The sequence below is a fragment of the Oenanthe melanoleuca genome, chromosome 4A (assembly GCF_029582105.1).
Source record: "Oenanthe melanoleuca isolate GR-GAL-2019-014 chromosome 4A, OMel1.0, whole genome shotgun sequence".
Classification (NCBI taxonomy): Eukaryota; Metazoa; Chordata; class Aves; order Passeriformes; family Muscicapidae; genus Oenanthe; species Oenanthe melanoleuca.
In genome coordinates, this window is record NC_079338.1 from 15,214,119 (window position 1) to 15,223,388 (window position 9,270).

Consider the following 9,270-nt stretch of genomic DNA (forward strand, 5'->3'; position numbering starts at 1 on the left):
TAAACTTTCTAAGTCACTAATCATGGAATCCAAGGATGGGATTTTGGAACATTTCTCAAAGTGCTGTCCAATACAGGAATTCTCTTCCCATTATATTTATTTATAGATTATAAAGCCTCTTCTCGTGATCTTCAATTTGAGATTGTCTCCCTCTTACCCTCATAAAGAAAAGCTTTAACATGGAAACTTCCATAAATTCTGTGCAGTAAAGTGACCCCATATTTCATTTAATTCTTGCACTTCCATTATTTAATGGACATTCACAGTCTGCTGTAGCCTCCCAGCTTTGTATCTCTGGACAAGTCTTTCCCCTGATCTCTTCAGGAGTTCAGATTTCAGAAACTCTTTTTATTTTTAGCCTTAAATTACTAGGGCTTGGGACATCACCTGCTAGAATGTTTTGTGTGTCATCTTGGAGAAGCCTTACATTCTTGGAAGATCCTTTAAAGTGTTTTGGTTTTGGTTTTTTTTCTTTTTTTTTTATTGAAGGACTAATTTAATTTCATTTCCAGTGAAGTTGTTTTCAACACCTGCAAGTTCTTGCCCTGTTGGCTGTTCTCTCTCATTTCTCTTACACCAATAAAAGTGTATTTAGAGTTTGTGAAGTGCCCAAGTTCTGTGTGGTTGAGTTTCTGCTGGAAAACCACTGTAGGTGGGAGGTGAAGCTGTGAAGGCCCATGGTCTCCATAAGGACAGAACTGTGCCATCAGTCCTTGTTTCCCTGAGGTTTTCATTGTTATCCCTGGGTTATAATGGGACAAGTGTGGAATTTGGTTGTAGAGGTGGAAAAAAGGATCTCCTGTTCATTCTCCACACTGTCCTTGAAGTCCAAAGGATCTGCCATTTCCTGTTGAGGATCCCCTTCTCTCCATGTGTTTCCTGATGTGTCTGGACACCTTTCTCTCTCCTGCCCTGTGCAGTCAGTAGATCTCAGCCTCTTCTTTTTTTTCCCTCTCTTTGCTCCTTCCTCCTGCTTGCTGACTGAGGTTGTTACAGGTCACACCTTTCACACCTTGACTTTCTTCCAAACTGATATTTCTATCTTGACTTTGCTGCTGCCTATGGACTCTGCCAGCCCCCCATGCCCTTGTATTTTTTGGGGTTTTTGTCCTTGCTGACTCCAGGATGCCTCTGGAATGGCTGAGGAACATTTCCATGGGACACACAGTGCATCCTGAAATGGGACACGGAAAAATCCCATTGAGAGTGACACTGACCTGCTGGTGCAAGTTTCAAGCAGGTATTGGAGAAATCCTGGGAGCTGAGAACTGACGGAAGGATTTAGGGAGACCAGAGGCTTATGAGATGTATCAAGACTCTTTAAAGCCTCATTTTGTCTTTCTTGAACATGTGGAAAACAAACCAGGCTGCAGCACTCCCTCCCTGTCGGGAGAAGAAAGCGGCAGCACCAAATCTGTTGTTGGCATTTCCCTCCAGCAGCACTTCCATCCCTCCCACCGAGGGCAGTTGGGGTGAGCCGTGGCCCTGCCTGGGGGGACTCATCCCAGGGGACGTGGGTGTCCCACAGCTGGGCCTCTGCTTTGTTCCCTGCAGCCCCACCCACCCCCTCAGCCAAGAATGACATCTTTCACCGACTGCTAAAGCCTCCTGCTCCTGCTTTAATGTTCATTTTGGGAGTTTTCAACTGGATCCTGGCTACCTCATCCAGGAATCTGCGTGGCAGCCCCGAGGTCCAGCCCCATCTGGGTGACAGAGTTTGTTTCCTTTGGCAATGTGAATTTAACAACCAGGCTTCCAGCCCTGGGAATCATTTCCCTCAAATAGCTGCAAAATAAATGATGGGACATTTTCCAGTGCAGTGCTGCAACCACCCAAAACACCACTGTAAAATTCACAGAGGCCAGGCAGAGTGAGTGCATTAAGCAAGGCTTAGGGGGATTATGGAATTAAATTGGGAGTCCCTTCCACCCTTCCCCCAGTCAAAGACATTCGAAAATAAATATTAAAAAAGGGTGTTAAAACAATGGCTTTGGCTAAAACCTCTGCAAGCAAAGAACCTCGTGGAGGCTGTTGCTGGGCTGTGGACTGGTGTGTTCAGGCTGTGTTCCAGAGGGTTTCCATCAGGGATAATCTCAGGAACACCCAACAGCCGTGGCTCTGCTTCCCAAATTCCCTCTGCAGAGCAGAAGTGCAGCAGCCCCTGTACAGCACAGGACCTTGCCTCCTCTCCCCTGCATCCTGCTGCTGCCTTTGGCATTCCTTATCCTCTGCCTGCAATTCCCAGCTCTGTCCTTTTCCCGGCAGCAGGAGCATCCTGCTCCTTTCAGGGAGAGTTTGTGCAATGAAAGCTTTGCTTTAATCTGGGCTGGATTTAGCCAGATGCTGCAATCCTGGGAAGGCTTACACAGGGCTCAGGTCTGCCATGGGAATGTGGCCTTGATTTGATAATCTGGGAATGGTTTATTTAAAATTAAAAACATAGAAAAACCTTTAAAACAGATTTTTTTTAGCTCCTTTTGGCCTTGCAGTAGAAAAGGCACCCAGGCTCTTGGTCACATATAGGGTCTGGCACCCATGAAATAGGTTTTAGGCTAATGAGGCACACTCTGCCTGCTTTAATTAAATGAATTAGAGTAAAAAAAAAAAAAAGCATTTCCCATAAGAAGTCTTTAGCATCATAATAACACAATTTAAATATTTAATATAAAAATACATAAAATTAAATATTAATTTCCAATACACTTACAGAGCCTATTTGACCCAATTGACCCCACAGATATTCCCTTACCAAGGAATCCCTTTTCTTTACATCTTTATTAACATAATTACAGACCTTTACATTTAAAATCTTTATTTTAGTGCAGTTCTCTTGGTAATAAAATAAATCCATGAGACACCTGTGCAGCAAGAAATAGGATTTACAGAGATTTTTAAGCTTCTGGGGGCAAACATGGTTTATTCTTGCCGTGTCAGGGCCTGGGGTAGATGAGCACAATGACACCAGAGGCAGCTGAGTGTATTAATTAGCACTAATTAATAAAGCTACCGGGTTATCTTTGACCTTCTCACAGCTCACTGCACAGGCTGAAGAGGAAGGATAAGGAATGAGCAGAGGAAAATCCTTTTGGTCAGAATTTTTCCATGCCTGCCTCTCCTCTCTGACTCCCCCAGGTCCTGTGTCCCCCCTGTGCCTTAGCAGGGAGTGGTGACACCTCATCCTGCAGTCTGCACTTCCAGGGAATCCTGCAGCCCTGGGAAGGGGCTGGGGATGCTGACTGCTTGTGACAAGCCTTGCCTGGGAGAAAACCAGCACGGCAGCGGTTGGAAACCTGAATGATGTCACTATGGCAACAAAATAACTCACCTTAAAATAAAATGTGCATTGGAAGCAACCTCATGTGCTCAAGGAATACAGAGAGGAAGCTCCTGTTTTTTAAATGTATATATTTTTATGTTTATGCATTTTTTAATATTTTTTCAGCTTTCTGAATTCTTGCCCTGTTACCAGATGCTGATACAAATATGAGAAATATTTTAATTTCTCTCACAATGAAATTAAAAAGAACATGGCCAGACTTCCAGAAGAAGGAAAAATGTGTTTGCTGGAGGGCAGGAAAACTCTGGAGCAGCTGATAACTACAAGTCTTTCTGATAGATGTGAGATCCAGGCTATCAATATCTGCAGCTCACAGCAGTGAGTTGGGACTAATTATTGCTAATATTTTTCATTGATATAGTCCATCTCTTTCCAACAACTCCAAACTCCATTTCCATATTTGTTCTTTCCAGACAGGTTTGTTTCCCCCTTGTTTCTGCATTAAATAACAGCAACAGGTGGAAATTCAGAGATTTCTCTGGAAATTCCAAACTCTCCCTGGTTTTTTCATCCCATGAGCATCCCAGCGAGGTGGGAACTGTGGTGATTCAGCCACAGCGCTGCTGGTGAGATGTTCCCGAGTTTTCCCATAATCCTGGATGCTTTTTAGACAGGAGTGAGTGACTCTGACCAGCTGGGTGGGTGAGCTGTGAGCTGTGAGCTGTGCTGAGCTGCAGCAGCCCCGGAGGGATCCAGCAGCAAAGAGGAGCTGTCCTGTCGGGATTTTCTCCTGCTTACCAGAGACAAAGAGCCTTTATGGGATGAAGCATAAGGCTGTGGAAAGCCCAGCACCCCTGATCTGGTCCTGCAGCGACCCTTAACTAATCCTGAGTAAAAATAGAAACACAATTGCCCAGGGTTTCACTGGGAGACAGAACAACTCTTGGGTGTGAGTCTTCCAGATGATGCACTCACTGCAAGAGGGGGATGTTGCTCTGGAAATCCCACTGATCCCCAGGGACTGGGATCCTGGTGCAGGTGGAGAGATGCTCCCAGGGCTCCAGGGGCAGGGAGCTGGAGCTGTTCTAAGCCGAGCATTGGAGTGAGTGTGTGCTGGGGACAGACCATCTGCCTGGGGATAGGCAAAGAAGTGCCAAAGGCTCCACAGCCACAGGTTTTCCCATGGTTTTTGCAAAGTTTAGCCCATTGATAAAAGCCATAGAGAGCCCAGCACATCCCAGCAGGAATCGTCAGCACCCGCAGCTACAGGAGCAGCTCTGGACTTCCTGTTCTTGCAGTGCAAAAATAAATACATTTAAAGAATAATTGTATTTTATATAATATAATACTTATATGATGTATAATTCTGTATTATCATTACATCATAATTTTCCTCCCTATATCCCATTTTCTGAGAGCTTTGCACCCAGTTCCATGGCAGAGAAAATAATTTACTTCAAATTGCTTCTTTTATAGGAAACCAGAAAAAGTGGATTAAAAGGGATGAGGTTGTGGAGCATGAAAAAATACTCCACAACAACTGTGGAGGAGGGAAGAGGAGGTTCTGCTCTGGCCCTGGGTGAGTTCTAGGTGGTACTTTGGTGCCAAATAATGCTAATAATTGAGAATGTCACATTTTGACGTCATCAGCACAGCATCCAGACACTGCCTCTCTCCTTCCCATCGGTATTTCCTCGCAATGCACATTCTCTGCAGCCCGTGGTCATTGGGAGAGCAGGGAATAGCTGCTGTGGCTCCCTGGCAGCGGGGAGGGGTCAGCCCAGACTGAAATCCTTTCCTACCATTGATGTGAGGACGACTCCAGCACCGGCTCCGGCTCCATCCACATCACTCCTGCAGCCCATCTCTGCAAGGAAAAGTAATCACCTGGCTTTCCTCCGGGTTTAATTAGTCCCCGCTCCGGGGCTAATTAGCAGCGCGGTCCGGCGAACCCGGAGCCCTCCCTCCCTCTCTCGCTCCCGTTCTCGTTCCCATTCCCTCTCCCGCTCCATTCCCGCTCCCATTCCCGCTCCCATTCCCGCTCCCATTCCCGTTCCTATTCCCGCTCCCATTCCCATTCCCGCTCCCGTTCCCATTCCCTCTCCCATTCCCGCTCCCATTCCCATTCCCGTTCCCATTCCCGCTCCCATTCCCGTTCCTGCTCCCATTCCCGTTCCTATTCCCGCTCCCGTTCCCATTCCCTCTCCAGCTCCCATTCCCGTTCCCATTCCCGCTCCTATTCCCGCTCCATTCCCGCTCCATTCCCGCTATTCCCGCTCCATTCCCGCTCCACTCCCGTTATTCCCGCTCCATTCCCGCTATTCCCGCTCCATTCCCGCTCCATTCCCGTTATTCCCGTTCCATTCCCGTTATTCCCGCTCCATTCCCGCTCCATTCCCGCTCCATTCCCGTTATTCCCGCTCCATTCCCGCTCCATTCCCGCTCCATTCCCGCTCCATTCCCGCTCCATTCCCGCTATTCCCGCTCCATTCCCGCTCCATTCCCGCTTCATTCCCGCTCCGTGCCATCTGCCATTGCCATGACACTGCCTTTGCTTTTCACGCCTGGCTGGGCGCGCTGGATGCGCGGGGTAATGGGGCTATTTTATCCCCCTTGGTCTTTGGAAAGGAAATAATAATAATAATAAGCCCAGGAATGGCTGGAACTGCTGCACACTGCCCTTTTCCTTCCCACTTTTCAGTGTTCAGTTTTCCAGCAATTGGAAGGAAAATTGCCCTGAAAGAAAGAAACAAAAATCTGTGTTATTTTTTTAAACATCCCCCCCCGCCCCCCCCCGCGCCACACAGGCAGCTGCAGAGAATTTCTCTTCCAAAGGGATGATGTAATGGGCTTTGTCAGCCAATGCTGGAATGAATAAAACCCGAGACCCGAAATCCATCCAGGCTTTTGATGAAACTCCTGAGGTTCCTGGGGCAAGTGGTTGCCAAAATAGGCTGGAACCGCTGGTTTTGTCACACAGCTTTTGAAAGAAGTGATGGAGAGTCAGGGGCTCCAACCAGGGAATAACCAAAACCACCAGGTTTTGTCCCTGCTGAGGGAACAGGGACCTTGTATCTGGGGACACTCAGTGAAGGGGTGCACAGCCCTTGGTGCTGGGACATCAACCCCAGCTTTAACATCCACCACAGAGTCATTCCTGGTCTGAACATGGCACCTACAACCACATTTTATAGAGAGATATATGTGCATATTTAGTATTGTCTTTATTATATATACCATGATATTATTGCCCAGAGAGGCTGTGGCTGCTCCATCATCACTGGGAGTGTCCAAGGCCAGGTTGGACAGGGCTTAGAGCAACCTGGGCTAGTGGAAGGTGTCCCTGCCCATGGCAGGGGTGGAACTTGATGGGTTTATGGTCCCTTCCTACCCAAAGCAGTCTGGGAGTCTGTGATATGTACAAAGCATAAATATATAAACTGTACACAACTACCACCAACTCCTGCTGCAGCAATGGGCACGTTGCTCTCCCAAGGATGTCCTGGGCTGCTGAGGCCAGATCTCTCCTCTCACTCTATGACTTTTCCCAAGTCTCTTTAGCTTTTTTTGGGGCCTTTTTAGGCACTGGAAGAGTCTCTGAGGTCTCCCAGAGCTTTCTCCAGAACACCCCCAGCTCTCCCAGCCTGTTCTCACAGGACACACAGCATTGTTCCTGTCACCCCAAATTTCTGCAGTGAAGGGGCTGCAGGGCAGGCAGGGAGAGCTCCCAGCACTTCAGAAGGTTCCAGCTCTTGCAGGGACAGCACACTTCCAAGTGATGGAAAAGAATCATGGTACATTTTGCCTTGGCTGCTCTCTGGTTCCTGCTTGTGCATCCTTGCTGGGCCTTCCTGCAGCAGGAGCTGGGACAGAGCTGTGCCACCATCCCCCAGCCCTGTGGAGCCACCACCACAGTGCCACATCCAGTGACACCCTGAGAGCTGTGGTACCTGCTCCTGGTCCCTGTGCCATCACCCCAGGCAGCTGGATAACCCCAAATTCCCAGGGATGACCTTGCTGTGTGTGCAGAGCAGCCGTGCAGGAATCCCCAGCCTGGACCTAGAGGCTACAGCACCAAGTGAAGCTGAGATTTACAGCCAAGATGGGCCAAAAAGGGGCTTGGAAATAACCCCCAAGCTCAAATAAAGCAGCACTGGGAGCTGGGAATCTGGACCCCTTCTCCAGCCCAGTGGTGGCCATCACCTCACCTTCAGCAGCACCCAGCAAACCTGGGCCCTAGGGTGGCATTTGGGGAGAGAGTTTTGCCCAGAGCAGGAGGATGTGGTGCCCTTTTCCTCCTGGGAAAAATTAATCTCCAATGGAGAATATTTCTGGGAACACACCTGCACAGGGGGATGTGCACAGCCCAGGTCAGTGGCACAGGCTTGGCAGGGACACAGGTGGTACCTTGGGTACATCCCTGCCGTGTGTCTGTCCCCACCAACAGCCACAGGCTGCAGACAGCAGGGACGTTTTCCTCCTTTCAAAGTGTCTGGAATGTGTCTGGAGAGGCTCAGACCAAAGGGAAGGTACAAACCTGTGTTCCCTCACCCCCCAGCTCCTTCCAGATGCCCAGAGCCAGGGACAACTCCAGGTCCTCTCCCACCACCATGGGTTGCTGGTCCTGCACTGGTGACGTGTCTTTGTGTCCCACAGCCCCACCGGATCATCTTCCAAGAATCTGTGCAATCACTTCCTAAGCCATTATGATTCCTGGGCTCCATTTGGGCAATGAGTTACATGGTTTAATTACTCATTGTGTGAAATATGTTCGTTTTGCATCTGCCTCTCTGTAATTTCATTTGGGGCCTCTTTGTTTGCTTTGTGTCCCCACACAAGAGCCACCGACCCCTATTCACTGTCCCTGTGCTGCTGCAGCAGGGAATACAAATCCCTCCTCCTTTCCCCCCCATCTGTCAATTCTTTGCAAGACAAAAAGGGTAATTTGTTTAATTGTTGCTGATATAATGTCCTAAAAGTCTCCTTTCCCCTCCAACAGTTAATTACACTTGTTAATTATTTTAATTATTCCCAGGGTAATGCTGTAGGTATAGAGGAGCACAGGAGTAAACACGGAGCAGGGAAGTCGGGGTTTACTCCAAGATCTCTGTGGAAAACCAGGCTGTAACCACATGGGTGGTGAAAGCAGAGCAGGGAACGTGTGGCCTGGATTTGGAACTTTCTGTTGGAAGGATTTATAGGGAAAGAAGGCAGATCCTGCAGGATTGCCCTGGGCCGAGGCCCAGAGAGGCGACTCCGGCTTTTCTCTCCTGGCAGAGCTGGCACACCATGGAACCATGACTTGGGGAAGCACTTGTGGTCAGCACCTCCGTGCTGGTGCATTTGTATGAAGGAAGAAACCAAACCAAACCAACTTCCAGCCCTCTGGAAAGCTGAGGCTCAGCCTGAGGCTTAGGGACAGCCCTCCTCCAGCGGCCCCGGATCCCAGACACAGCAAAGCTCCTTTGTGGTCCCACAGAGCAGCCCCCGGGCCGGGCTGAAACCCGAGAGCTGCCGCCATCCAAACCTTCTGCACAGCTCCTTTTATCTGCCTGGGGGGAAAACAAACAGCGCAGGAGCCGGAGCTTTGTGCCCGGGATGTCGCACATCTGGTCTGAGCTCCAAGAAACGCGCTTCCACCCCCTCCCCGAATTGTTCATGTTAAACAAACAAAACCCTGGCGATTTTGTGAGATTTTTTTGGCTCTGGGATAACTTTGGAGCAGCTTTGACTGCGAATTCCAGGCTTGTGCTGCACTTCATCCCCAGTGGAAGCAGCACACCTCGCTGGCCGGGAGGGAGGCACTTCCAAAGTGCCCTGAACTCCCTCGCTGGGAATGCTGCCGAGAGTGGGACCGCTCTGTTTAGGTTTCAATCCAGCACTTTTCCCTCTGTTATTTATGCTTCGTCCCCTCCCCCCCCCCCCTTTTAAGAACGTCTGGAATTGTTTAAGATGTGTCCAATTGTATTAAGTTGCCTTTGAGAGCTTTGTGG

General features: G+C 49.0%; 1 long non-coding RNA gene across 2 annotated transcripts; it reads left to right on the forward strand.

Moving 5' to 3' along the window:
- Positions 1–1,259: 1,259 nt before the first annotated feature.
- LOC130253050 (uncharacterized) lies at positions 1,260–9,270 on the forward strand. Of its 2 annotated transcripts, none has more exons than XR_008840500.1 (3): positions 1,260–3,655; positions 4,754–4,856; positions 8,555–9,270. It is a non-coding gene; the product is annotated as an uncharacterized LOC130253050 (long non-coding RNA). The 2 variants fall into 2 exon arrangements; XR_008840501.1 differs by lacking the exon at positions 8,555–9,270 and adding an exon at positions 4,994–5,270 and having other exon boundaries at positions 1,260–3,659.